We start from the raw sequence: 14,378 nt of genomic DNA, 5'->3' as shown, positions 1-14,378 counted from the left end.
ATTTCTGATTTTGTTGATTTGGATGCTCTCTCTCTGTCTTTTGGTTAGTTTGGATAAGGGCTTGTCTATCTTGTTGATTTTCTCAAAGAACCAACTCTTTGTTTCATTAATTTTTTGTATTGTTCTCTTTGTTTCTATTTTATTGATTTCAGCTCTCACTTTGATAATTTCCTGGCGTCTATTTTTCCTGGGAGACTGTGCTTCTTCTTGTTCTAGAGCTTTCAGGTATGCTGTTAAGTCTCTAGTGTGAGATTTCTCCAACTTATTTATGTGGGCATTTAGTGCTATGAATTTCCCTCTTAGTACTGCTTTCATAGTGTCCCATAAATTTGGATATGTGGTGTCTTCATTTTCATTGATCTCTAGGAAGTCTTTAATTTCTTTCTTTATTTCTTCCTTAACCCATTGGTGATTCAGTTGGGTATTATTCAGTTTCCATGAGATTGCAGGTTTTCTGTAGTTTTTGTTGTTGTTGAAATCCAACTTTAGACCATGGTGGTCTGATAGAACACAGGAGGTTATTCCAATTGTTTTGTATCTGTTTAGATTTGTTTTGTGGCCAAGTATGTGGTCAATTTTAGAGAAGGTTCCATGGGGTGCTGAGAAGAAGGTATATTCTTTTTTGTTAGGATGGAATGTTCTGTAGATATCGATTAAGTCCATTTGAGTCATGACATCAGTTAAGTCCTTTATTTCTCTGTTAAGTTTCAATTTGGGAGATCTGTCCAGTGGTGAAAGTGGGGTGTTGAGGTCTCCCACTATTAACAAAAATATGGAACGCTTCACGAATTTGCGTGTCATCCTTGCGCAGGGGCCATGCTAATCTTCTCTGTATCGTTCCAATTTTAGTATATGTGCTGCCGAAGCGAGCACCGAAAGCATTATTAATTTAAGCAACATGGCAAGGGAAAGTGTCGACAGTTTCTCCATGGCTTACATCTCTAAGTTTCACCAATGTTTAAATCCCAAAAAAAACTTTGTGTTATGTAAATTTTGTAGCCTCTGTGTCTTCCAGTATACTAACATTAAAATTTATCTCTTAAACAATCAAATTATAATAATTTTTTATTAACTACTACTTTTCAGTGAAAAATTCTCTTAAGTATTTTAAACAAAAATAAACAGACAAAAGTAGACCGGCATAATTAATATTGTAATCACCAAGACTGCTGATCAGATCTGTTGAATTTCTCATGTGCATTTTTCTGAGGAAGTCTGTTTTATGAGTGTCTACAGTATTACAGTAGCATCATGCCATGAGTCATATTTTAAATGATATATGTGGTGATATATTGTGTACCCTAATAAACTTTGCCTGAAGATCAGAGAGAGACAAAGGAACAAGCCACTGCCACCTCACCAATTCCATGAGTCCTCTGACTGTAATTCTTGGAGTCCTCATCCAAAAGGCTCCAGCCGAAAAAGCCTCTAGCTGGAAGGTACATTTCTGCCAAAAACCCTTTAGTTCCTGTCTCCTCATGCCTTATATACCTTTCTCTGTCTAGCCATCACTTCCTGGGATTAAAGGTGTGTGTGCTTTCCCCGTACTCCCCATGGGAGGCCTTGCCTTGGAAGAGATGGGAATGTGGGGTGGGGTTGGGGGGGGGGAAAGGCTAGGGGGCGGGAGAAGGGAGGAGAGGGAGATCTGTGGTTGGTATGTAAAATGAATAGATAATTTCTTAGTAATAATAAAAAAAGGAAAATAGAAAAAAAGGTATGTGCCACCACTGCCTGGCTCTATTTTCTCTTGTAGACTGAGTTAATCTCATGTAGTCCATGGTGGCTTTGAACTCACAGAGATCCAGACTGATCTCTGCCTCCCAAATGCTAAGATTAAAGGTGTGTGCCACCACTGCCTGGTTCTATGTTTAATCTAGTGGCTTGTTCTGTTCTCTGATCTTCAGGCAAAGTTTATTAGGGTACACAATATATCACCACAGATATAACTATAAAGTTATCCCATTATTATGTCTTTCCTGGACATAATTGCGTATCTACCAAGCAGGTCTCTGGTAACTCAGTACCAGTTGCTGTGACAACACTTCATTTTACAGTGTGTATCAGCTTTATTATCATAGTGGTAGCAGCTCAAGATTTAAGAGCATCTGTGCAAAGATCATCATGCTCTTAAAAATGGCCCATGGCATCCTGATATCCTTCCTATGTTATTAGACATACATTTAGTCTTAGGCTTCATCTCTGTGAATCAAATAACATAAACAGTGAGTTTAGAAATCATTGCAGCTTCCTTATTTTAGGTGAAAATTTGGTACCTTTCTAAAGAGCTCTCTAATTGTACTTTCTGTGACACTCATAGAGTCTGTAGAACTCCTTAACTCGATAAATACTAATGTGTATTACATCCCCAACAAAGGAGTGAAGCAAACTGGAAGAAACAGGACAAGAGAATGTACCGGTCTCACTGTATTATAATGTAGATGTGTATGCACCGTGAGCAATAGAGTAAGTATATATATATATATATATATATATATATATATATATTACTTATACATTAATATTGTCTGCAATCATGATCTTCTGTTCTCATAAATTCAAATATGCTTATTCCACATATAGTCAAGATAGGCTTTTTCTTCTTGGAACAAAGAGTTAAAAAAATCTGAGGCTAGGTAACTTTTTACTCTTATTTGATTATTCCCTCAATCCATGTAAATTTAGTGTTTTCTGTCTTCTGAAAGCATTTGTCATTTTTTTCCCTTTGTTCTTTTCATGCTGTTCCATGTACTTGAGGAGCATTATGCATCTGTCATGATCTTCTTTGTTGAAGGCAAAGACACCTGCAAGAAAAAGTTAAAGATTTCCTGGCCATGTATTATACGTCCTGTCTTCTTGGAAACCTTTAAATTCTTATAATTTAGGATATTCCCTTTAAAACTTTTCAGCTCTTGGACAAAATAACGTGTCCCAGTCATCATTTTATTTATAACAAACTATATTAAAAGAGCACATAGCATGGTTAAAAATGCAAACTACAATTAACGAAAAAGAGGCCACAAATAAAACAAAACAAAACAAAATAAAACAAAAAGCCACCTACAATCCACAGCCCCAGAGAGGCTAGATAACAAGAAGCAAAGAAGGATGCATGGATTTCCCTGGGAAGGGGAAATAGAAGAGTTCTCCTGGGTAAATTGAAAGCCCAGGAAGTGTGTTGGTGAAGGAGGGGGAGGGGAGGCTGGGAACATAAGAGACTGGGTTTGGTTGATTGGGTTGACATCTTGACAGGGGAAGCATTTCAGGGTTAGGGAGAAACAGTGTGCCAGGAAAACCCCCATACCCTAGCTAAGACTCCTAGAAATAGTGGAAAGGGTGCCTGAACTGGCCACCTACTGTAATGAGATTGGTGACTACCCAAATTGTCATCAGTGAGCCTTCACACAGTAACTGATGGAAACCCATGTAGAAATCCACAGTCAAGTACTGGGCTGAGCTGCGGGAGTCCTGCTGAAGAAAGGGAGGAGGGATTGTAGGAGCCAGGGGGGTCAAGGTCATGGCTGGAGAACCCACAGAGACAGCTGACCTGAGCTGATAGGAACTCATGGACTCTGGACCAACAGTTAGGGAGCCTGCATGGGACTGACCTAAGTCCTCTACATGTGTGTGACAATCCTGTAACTTGGTCTCTTTTTGTAAAGCTCCTGGCAGTGAGATGAGGACCAGTCCCTGCTGCTTAGTTAGCTGTTGGGAATCTGTTCCCCTTGCTAGATTACCTCACCCAGCCTTGATACAGGGGGAGGACTTAGTCCTGCCTCAACTTGATGTGCCATGCTTTGTTCAAGCCTACCCCTTTTTGAATGGAGACTGAGGAGGAGAAGTGGATGGGGAGGGGGACGATGGGGGAGGGAAGGAAATGGGAGGAGAGGAGGGAGGGAAAACTATGATTGGTATGTAAAATAAATGAAAAAATATTAATTAAATAAAATTTAAAAAAATTAAAAAGAACAAGGAGGGGTATATATATGGGAGAGTTTGGAGGGAGGAAAGGGAAGGGAAAAAATGCTGTAATTATACTACAATCCCCAAATAAAAAGGAAAGTAAATAAACTGGAAAATGAATAAGACAAAAAATAAATAAATTAAAACACATTAAACCAAAACAACCACAAATAATGACATTGCTTGATTTAAACATGTTTCATGTACATGGAAAGTCCTGGGCTGTGGACAGATGAATTGTGCTCCTCTATGTGTATCCAGGAGACCAAAAACAAGAGACTTTTCCATTTCACCAGGGATCTGTAAGCTAGTTCATCACTTCATCTGTTCTAGGACATAAATTTGCAAGCAGTGGTATTAGGACCCATCCTTGGTGTATGAGCTGGCTTTTTGGAGCCCAATGCCTATGGTGGGACACTTTGTAGAGCCTTGGTGCAAGGAGGAGGACTTGGATCTGCCTCAACTGAATGTACCAGGCTCTGCTGACTCCCCATGGGAGACCTTGCCTTGAAGGGGATGAGGATGGGGGGTGAGTTGGGAGGGAAAGCTGGGGGGGGTGGGACGAGGGAGGAGAGGGTAATCTGTGGCTGGTATGTAAAATGAATCGGAAAATCACATAATAATAATAAAAATAATAATAATAAATTTGCAAGAATAAAAATTACTGTACATTTTCCATGAACACAGAATGGGCAAATATTTTCTTAGAGTTTCTCTTCAATAGTTTAGGGACTTGTCTGCAAAAGGCACTTTGCAAAGACTTGTGGTGCTTTTATGATATTGTTTTGAGAGACTCATTAGCAACACATCATATGAAAATATGACCCAATGGACATTTTTTTCATATTTCATTATTTAGTGTAATTCTTAATCAATAGATGAAACTCTACAATAAATTTAGAGGCAGCTTACCAACCCTTCATTTAAAACACAGCCTGAAGGTGACTGGCATGCCAGACAGCCTGGAGACATTGTATTGAAAGCTAGTCTCCAAGCAAATCAATGGATTCATGCCTTGAAACCAGTTCAAAAAACATTTTTACCAATCCATGAAAGAATACTGAAGGTAAAATTGTAAAGAAGAGGCCTTCAGTGAGTGGGGTCATCCATTCTTGTACTTTGTTTCTGCTTCCTAATAGAAAAGTTAACCAATGTGTCTTAACAGGTCATCAATGTTATAGTCTTCCTTCAGATTTGTGTTCTACTCTGTAAGATCCCCTCTACAAAGAAAAGTGTTTATTGATTTCACTTTGAGCAGCCAACTGCATATTTGGAGTCTCTTGGCTCAATCAACCAAACTTGAAGCTTTTTGCAAGTATTAACTCTTATTGTATAGAATGTTTCTAAAAATTTTAACTTTCCTAACTGAAGAAAATACATGCTTTATTTCATAGACACAATGTATACGTAGCATCAAATCGAAGTACATATTATAAGCAGACATCCAAAGTAAATATTTGCTTTTTATTCTGATTCCATGACAGTAATGCAATATATTGTTGTAGCTATACTTTAATTGTAACCTGTGGTGTTACCCATTTTTTTTTTTGTCTTTGATCTAGGCATGGAATTACCTTTTGATGCTGACCTCTGCAAAGATCTGGGGCAAGCACCACACTGTTATTTTCACATCTATGCTGAAGAGGATCATGGAGATTCCTACATGGCAAGATTTTTTTCCTGATAAATTAGGGCTATGATATTTGAAGTTGTAATTATCTCTTCCATGCAGTATTCATAATTTGTTTACTTGTAACAAACATTTATGGAAGAATGAACAAGGAACAAGAACTTCTGGAATATTAGATGTAAAAATTATACTAAAAACAGAATTCACACTGGAATAAAAATAGAGAAATTAAAAGATGAGGGTTTGGTCAGTAGTGTCTGTGTCCTGGTATCGACCTTAAAGAAGTTCACAATAGCATGAAAATTCTATTTCACAAGCCAAATGATTTCTTTCTTAAATAATGTGTTAAATCTCCTGGGACATTTATGAGTTAAAGGCTCTTCAATAGACTCTTGCACTCACTTTTTTTTTCTATAGAAACTAGCTGATGTCAAACATGACTGCAATAATGAGTCCAATTGCTGTAAATTCCCATGTTCCAAGCTTTTATGGTGTTTACTTCCTTGCAGTCATAGATCATTTTGATCATCTTAAGACCCTTGGTAAAAAAATTAGATATTGCCTGGTGATTTCCCATTTATTTTTTGGAAAATTGAGTATAGTGTATAGAGAAGAAAAAATGCCATATGTAGATGTATTCAGTTCTGATTAATACCACATCTATTTTACACTGATTAAAGATATAATCTATATTTTGCCATAAGTGTGAAATTTTGTTGTAACTATTACTACTTAACGATTACTTAAATTCCAAATAATTTGAGATATTTAAGCATTTCTATTGAATAATGATGGTATTATTTGATAAAAGGTATCATGGCCTCAGGCATTTCTCTAAACTGAAAGTGCAGTTAGATCTTGGTGTTTTTCTAACTATCATCATAAGATCAGCTTCCATCATGTAAAACAACTGAGGAAAACTGTTGACTGAAATGTGGTTCATCTTTTAGTACATGCAATTGCTGTATGTTTATTAAAAAAAAGTAGAAAATACAAAGTAAATTCAATGGCTCCCAATTCTACAACCAATTGAAAGTTTTGTTAAACTCCTTCCAGAAAATATTTAAAGATGATATTTTAGGTAATATTTTAACCTACAGTAACACATACTGATTTTCATCACTCATTTGTTTTGAACATTCTTTTTGTTGAATAAATATTATAAGAAGGCAAGATTTTATTAACCTTCCAGTAATTCTTATAGATATGATGATTTATTCAAATGTTATATTCTAAAAATTGGATTGCTCCTAATTTTCCTCATTTTAAGCAGTCTTAAAATTTATAACTTTATTATATAGCACTTGTCTACATTTCCAAATATTTAAAAACCAAAATTCTCTGAGGCTTATGCTTAAATCACATAAAAGAATATATGGTTTTGATAGATTGTTGAGGATCAGCATCTGTCATCTGACATGCTCCATGTTTTCCATGGTACATTTTTTTTCTGCCTCACTTGTGTAATAAGTATGGTAACACTGCCTCCCACATGCCTTGTCAAAAGTTCTCCTAGTTTTTTGTTTGGATGTAAAAGATTGGTGGCAAATATATATATATATATATATATATATATATATATATATATATATATATATATATATATATATATGTTTGCATAAAGATACACTTCATTTTGGTGATTTGCTATGATAGTTTATTTCAGAAAAACTCAATGCTTGTTATTTAGTAATTTCCCTATCTCCTTCTCTACCTTCTTCCCCACTTCCTCCTTCCTATCCTTTCTTCCTCCCTTCCTTTGTCATAGTGATGAGCCATCCTAAGCATTATGTATGATAAGCAGGCACTCTATCACGGAAAGGCATCCTTACAGAGTTATAATGTTTAAATAGACATCCATATGCAATTTTAACATATTTGGTAAAACTTAGTATAGTTGTTGGTTAATTAATAATAAATTAATTTTGAATTATTGTATGGCATACACTTGTGTGTTCCACTGGTTTAATTTAAATAATATTTTCTTCAAATCACTTATGAATTGTACTTTTCTAACTGATTTTGATTTTCTGATTTCTATTTCTATCATGGTCTATTTAACTATGGTAAATTGGACAAACTATTTATGGCTTCCTTCTCTAGCAGGGTGCTATAGCCATATCTACAGCCGTGACTTATCTGCCTATAATGCAACATTCTGCATTATATTTCTTCTTTTTTTTGGCTATTTTCCATCTCTTCTATTTACAGAATATGCAAATACTGGTACAACATTTTACTGGTTTCATAGAGTTTATTAATATTTTCATTGTGATTTCTTTAATCCTAGATGTTAATTATTAAAACATTGCTTATTTTCAATATGCAATTTTGAAATTTCCTAAAGTGTGTGTGTCTTTATTATGTTTAAATCTATGTCTAGATATCTATATATTCTTATGTATACAGGCAAAAAGTTTTTTAAAATGTTAGCTACAGCTTATTTTTCTTTTGTCTCTATTAGTGTGTAGCACACTACAAAGAGTAGATTTTTAGGTGGCAAGTTTTAATTAATCATTAGAGAATTTTATACAGGAAATTGTGTATGTAGAGAATAAATCCAAAAGCTGCCAAAGAGGATCAAGGCCTGTTCATGTGTATTAACTTGAGGAACTTTCTCATGCCTCATCCCTGTACATAAGAAACTGCCTTCCCTCTCTTTTTTTTCTACTGCCTCTCTTTCCTACTAATTTTTGCTTGATAGATTAAAACCATGATGTGGGGTTTATATTAATCATCTTTACTAGGCTTAGCCTGATCATGGGAATGTAGCTGTGAGTGTGTCTGTCAGAGTGTTTCTAGAAAAGTTCAGCTAAGATACAGTGTGATAAACCACTTCCTGTCCCCAGCATTCATTCTTAGCCATCATGCTCTCTTTCCTTTTAAGGTGTCAGCTGAAAGACACACCTCCTCTTTAGGTTATTTTATTTCCCAAGTGTTTGACCATTGCTACCATTAGAAGAATTTCACACTTCCAATCTGGCAGGAATAAGGATAAACAGTAAAACTGATTTTGCATTCAAAACCTTTGTTTCAAAGTGGCCTGTGAAGTGTAGATTTTAGGTAGTAATTTTCTGCAGAGCAGAAAGCAACTTTGTCCACAAGATCAATCACAATGATTTATCTTGTATTATTATTCTCACAGTAATTGCCAACTGTCTCCAGCAAATGTAGTAGGTTTAGTGTAATACTGACTCTATCTCCAATTCAAGCTTATTTCATGTTACACTAGCTATAAAAAACAAATAAGAATAATTTACAGTTGTAAAAGAATAGTATTTGAGTAAGCCTGAAGTTTTTAAATTCATTTTTAATTTAGTTGATAACTTTATAATTTAAATTATTAAAGCATAGCACATTATATCATCAATAATGTCACTGTAAAGTAAAATGAGATTTTTAGTAGGTATTTATTTGATAGATTTTATACTCTTCTTCCTCATTTCTTTTCATCTTGACCTAGAAATAAGTTGGTCATATTCTTAAATTTAGTACTATATATAAACTATATGATGGAATTTAATTTTTCTCTTTTTATGCTTTATTCAGTTTATTTTGAAATACAGTAATAAAAATTATCAACATTGACTTAATGTAACTCAAGGTAGATTAATTTAATATCCAAATATAGATATTGGTGATGTGACCTGATATTATAAATTCTGCTTCAGAATTTGGCTTATAGATGATTTAGAACATGCTATGTTTATCTCAATTAATAAACCATTAATTTGAAAATAAGGAATTTCATTTTAATATTTTTTGAAGATGGTTTCATTTTCTAGGCTAATGCATAATATAACAGGCAGAAAAATATCCATTACTAGAAAGACCTGTGTGGATCACTTTCATACCTCCACTTTTAAAAGAGTTCTCTGAGTTTCAAATAAGCACCACTGCATTCTAATTTTTTTAATTTACTATTTTTTCATACAATATATTTTGATTATATTCTCTTATTACTCCATTCAGGTGGAAGGGTGATGTTGTGGTGCAGGGGAAGTGGAAATTTAAAACCTGCTTATTTCTCATGTTCTGTTATATCCCTCCTATCAGGTCACACTACAGCGTGAACAAACCACTGATAGTTGTAAGGACCAACAACAAAAGTCCTATTCTTTTCATGAAACAGCCTTTCTCTGCTCTTACTCTGTCACTTTATTTTGTACTATTTACATGAGTAATGCCAGTAATATTGGGAGAGAGTTCAGTGTTCTCTACAATCACAGTATAATTTAATGTAACACACTCACATGCAGTAATATTTGATGAGGTTTGATGATTTAGTATTTCTAATTTTACTATCAGATGGAAAAGTTTGCCAGTATCAGGCTGCTAATTTATTAATGATGTGCTTCAAAAGGTACTATTTGTATTATATATGATGTCTAGATATTTTTATGTATAGTTGTATATGTGAATCCATAATTAGAATCCTTTACCCCAGGCATTGTCTTTATTTATTACCACACTATTATCTTGTCCTTACCAACTGTCTCTTTACTGTTTATTTTCATCTTCTCTCAGTCAAATGACCTAGTAGCTTCATGCAGCAATACTACACACACACACAACACACACACACACACACACACACACACACACACACACACACACACACAAACAAACAAACAAACAATGTAAGGAGTTCAAGAGTCAACAAAACTGAAGTTGGTAAATCAAATCCCACTAAAGTACACTCCACACAACTAATTTGTTTCACCTTTCATCCTTTTTGTCTGCACCCTTTGAATTTGAAGATGACAATACAAATGTTGATTTGTGCCTTTGAATGCTAGACTTTCTGTACATATAGTAGCTAAAGTTCACTTGGGGGTATTATGTTTCTAATACAGAGAATACTGATCTGGGAATGAGGAAATTGGATTTCCTGCCTCCTCTGATGTGTGGAACTGAAAGAGATATGTTTTCTTTTCTACCACTTGCAGTGAAAAGGCAGTTAGAACTGAAAGGAGAGTACTGTTGAGATTAATGCTGTGATTGAATATGACAATTATATACAAGTTGAAGACAAAAGGAGTTTTCTAAAGAGGAGGAAAATTGTAGAGTCAGGCTTCATGATGGGAAATATAAATGGAGCCCTAGGGATTTCCTGTGTGGATAGAAAACAATTAGATAATACTTACCACAAACATTCTCACTTCTGGATGATCAATTGAGTTTTGAAAAAGCTATTATTTAAAGGATTTGAAGACAAGTTTGTGGTGATATTTATTTGTATGTTAATAAATAAAGTTTGTCTGGAGACCAGAGGGAATAGCAAGCCATTAACATAAAAGTCAGGCAGTGGTAGCACACGCCCTTAATCCACCCTGACTTGGCAGGGAGGGTCTCTGTGTGTTCAAGGACATACTAGGAAACAGTCAAGCATGGTAACACACACCTTGAATCATAGTACCTACCATAGAGACCTGGAGGCTGTACAGACCGGCAGTGACAAGGAAGTGAGGTAGCTGGGCTAAGAGCCAATGAGAGGACAGAACAGCAAGACAATAAAAGCCTGGGTAGGATCTCCAGCTTTGCCAAGCTCTCTTTCCCTCGATCCTCGCCCTTCATTACCCCCACTCATGTCCAGGCTGTTCATGTAGATCTCTTCCATTTCTCCGTCATTGGGCGATCCCTGTGTCTTTCTTGGGGACCTGTTTTCCAGGGAGCCTCCCTGGTGATGTGAGTAGCAGTCCAGTCATCCTTGTTCCACATCTAGTATCCTCCTATGAGTGAGTACATACCATGTTTGTCTTTCTGAGTCTGGGTTACCTCACTCAGGATGACTTTTTCTAGATCCATCCATTTGTCTGCAAACCTCATGATATCATTGTTTTTCTCTGCTGAATAGTATTCCATTGTGTATATGAACCACATTTTGTTTATCCATTTTTCAGTTGAAGGGCATCTAGGTTGTTTCCATGTTCTGGCTATTACAAACAATGCTGATATGAACATAGCTGAACAAGTGCTCTTGTGGTGTGATTGAGCATTCCTTGGGTATATGCCCAAGAGTGGTATAGCTGGATCTTGGGGGAAATGGGATCCCAGCTGGATCAACAACAGAGAGGGAGAACAAGGAATAGGAGACCATGGTAAAGGAAGACCACATGAGAATAGGAAGAAGCAAAGTGCTAGAGAGGCCCACAGAAATCCACAAAGATACCCACACAACAGACTGCTGGCAATGGTCGAGAGACAGCCCGAACTGACCTACTCTGGTGATGGGATGGCCAAACACCCTAATTGTCATGCTAGAAACCCCATCCAACTACTGAGGGATCTGGATGCAGAGATCCATGGCTAGGCCCCGGGTGGAGCTCTGGGAGTCCAATTAGCAAGAATGAGGAGGGTTTATATGAGCGAGAATTGTTGAGACCAAGGTTGGATAAAGCACAGGGACAAATAGCCAAACAAATGGAAACACATGAACTATGAGCCAATGACTGAGGCATCCCCAACTGGATCAGGCCCTCTGAATGAGTGAGACAGTTGATTGGCTTGATCTGTTTGGGAGGCATCCAGGCAGTGGGACCGGGTCCTGTGCTCATTGCATGAGTTGGCTGTTTGAAACCTGGGGCCTATGCAGGATCGCTTGGCTCTGCCTGGGAGGAGGGGACTGGACCTACCTGGACTGAGTCTACCAGGTTGATCTCAGTCTGCAGGGGAGGCTTTGCCCTGGAGGAGGTGGGAATGGGGGGTGGGCTGGGGGGAAGGTGAGGGGGGCGGGCGGGGGGAGAACAAGGGAATCCATGGCTGATATGTAGAACTGAATTGTATTGCAAAATAAAAAAAAAAAAAAGCCTGGGTAGACAGGAAGTAGCTCTCTTGGGAAGCTATGGGGGCATGGTAAGCTAAGGTTAGCTGGTGGTTCTCACTATTTCCCTGATCTCTAAGACTTTCACCCCTATATTTGGGTCTGTGTTTCTTATTTAGTAAGACCATTTAGAAATTCGTCTACACAAGAGCTTTAAGATAAATCTTTCTGCTGAAATACTAGCTTGATATAGACCTCTCTTGTTATAGATATCTCAATGAGAAATTTTTTATATTTATAAATGAAATAGTTCAATATTTATTGACAATTCAATAACTACACACTGATCTAGAATATGAGAGTATAGAAAATCATTAAACAGAAAACTATTAATGTTTTTGTCACATAGTATTAGTATTTTAATCGATTTCAAATGTCAAATGTTATCATATTAAAGATAATCATCACCAAAAATCTTGAGATACTGAATAATAAAAGTTCCATAGACTAATGGCCAAAATCTTGACTAGGCACCTCAAAATTTGATGGTTTACAAATGGTCAATCGGCATATATATAGGTAATATGCACTATTTGTCATGAATAAACAAAATTTTTTTCTAGTCTAAAATATCCCAGATTGGTAATTTATAAAGAACAGAAATTCATATTTGACAGTCCTAGTGACTAAGAAGTATAAGATCAAGGTGTTATCAAGTTGGTTGTCATCTGAGGGTCTGGTATTTGTTTCTAATTTTTCCCTGGAGGGAAAGTGGATTATATCCTTACATGGCAGAGGCAGAGGGATAAATGCTGCATAATGATATTTGTTATAGGAAAATTAATTTTATTCAGGAGGACCTCATATAACCTAATCATTTCTTAAATCCCCCATGTTTTTATTTGTAAAGTTTTTAGTGTTAATTATTATACTATTATTAATTTAATTATGTATCATTATGTGTATGTGAGTGCAATTGTCTATGGAAGCCAGAAGAGAGCATTGGATCACTTGGAATTGTAACTAGAGGTAAATTTGAACTGTTCAGCATTGGAGCTGGAAACTGAACTCAGGTCCCCTGTAAGAGCAATATGCTAAGCATCTCCCCAGCTACCATATCATGATACTTTACATTAGCCATTATGTTTTAATACAATAATTTTGGAAGCAACATTGAAGCCACACAAATGTTCAGTGGTTAATCTTTGCTGTAAAGGTGGCTATATTTAGAATCCTTGTAGACATCTCTCTGGGTATATCTAGGAGGGTGCTTCTAGAAAGGTTTAACTGAAGAAGAAAAATACCTATAACTATCATGGAAGGAATGAAGATATTTCACTGACATTTGTTCTTTTAGTCAGAGTTTGCAGAAAAAATGAAACCCAAGATTTTGGGGTGCCCCCCCAGAAACTTCATGCAGGGAGAAGGAAAAACTCTGAAGTCCAGTGACAGCCAGAAGAGAAACTAAAAGTGTTTTCATTCAGTTTTGACAAATTCTCAAACCACCAATTCAGAAGAGAATGGAGCCTACATAATAAGCACATACAATACTATACCTTGGTAAGGACTGCTCACTTACGCATCTCTCTTAATTTCAATTTAAACCTAATACCACATCCCGTCCCCAAAGACAGACTTATGGATGATTGAAGTTATTTATTTATTTGCTTTATTTCCCAATGTAGTCACATTGAATGAATCTACTTTTTCTTGTTTTTATTGCTATTTGTTCCTTTAAATGTCCTAATGAAGACAGGGGACTATTGGGGTTGTCAGTGTCTGGGCTTGGATCCTAAAATAATTCTAATACCATACTGACATTCAATGTGAGCAGTACCATTTCATGAACAGAGGCTCTGGAATGAACATCAATCAATCAATCAATCAAACAAACAAACAAGCAAGCAAACATTCCTCTTGTTCTGCTTCCTGATAGTTGATTCAATATGATCATGATCAGGCCTCCATGACTTTCTTGCAAGATGAATTAATCCTTCAAACTCTGACCCAGATAACACCTTTTGT

General features: G+C 36.2%; 1 non-coding gene across 1 annotated transcript; it reads right to left on the bottom strand.

Moving 5' to 3' along the window:
* Positions 1-766: 766 nt before the first annotated feature.
* Positions 767-873, bottom strand: LOC128109220 (U6 spliceosomal RNA). Its single transcript, XR_008217755.1, has one exon. It is a non-coding gene; the product is annotated as a U6 spliceosomal RNA (small nuclear RNA).
* Positions 874-14,378: the final 13,505 nt, after the last annotated feature.

The sequence above is a fragment of the Peromyscus californicus genome, unplaced genomic scaffold (genome assembly GCF_007827085.1).
Source record: "Peromyscus californicus insignis strain IS unplaced genomic scaffold, ASM782708v3 Scaffold_13__1_contigs__length_99412109, whole genome shotgun sequence".
NCBI classification, from domain to species: domain Eukaryota; kingdom Metazoa; phylum Chordata; class Mammalia; order Rodentia; family Cricetidae; genus Peromyscus; species Peromyscus californicus.
This window is presented reverse-complemented; position numbering and strand designations above follow the sequence as displayed.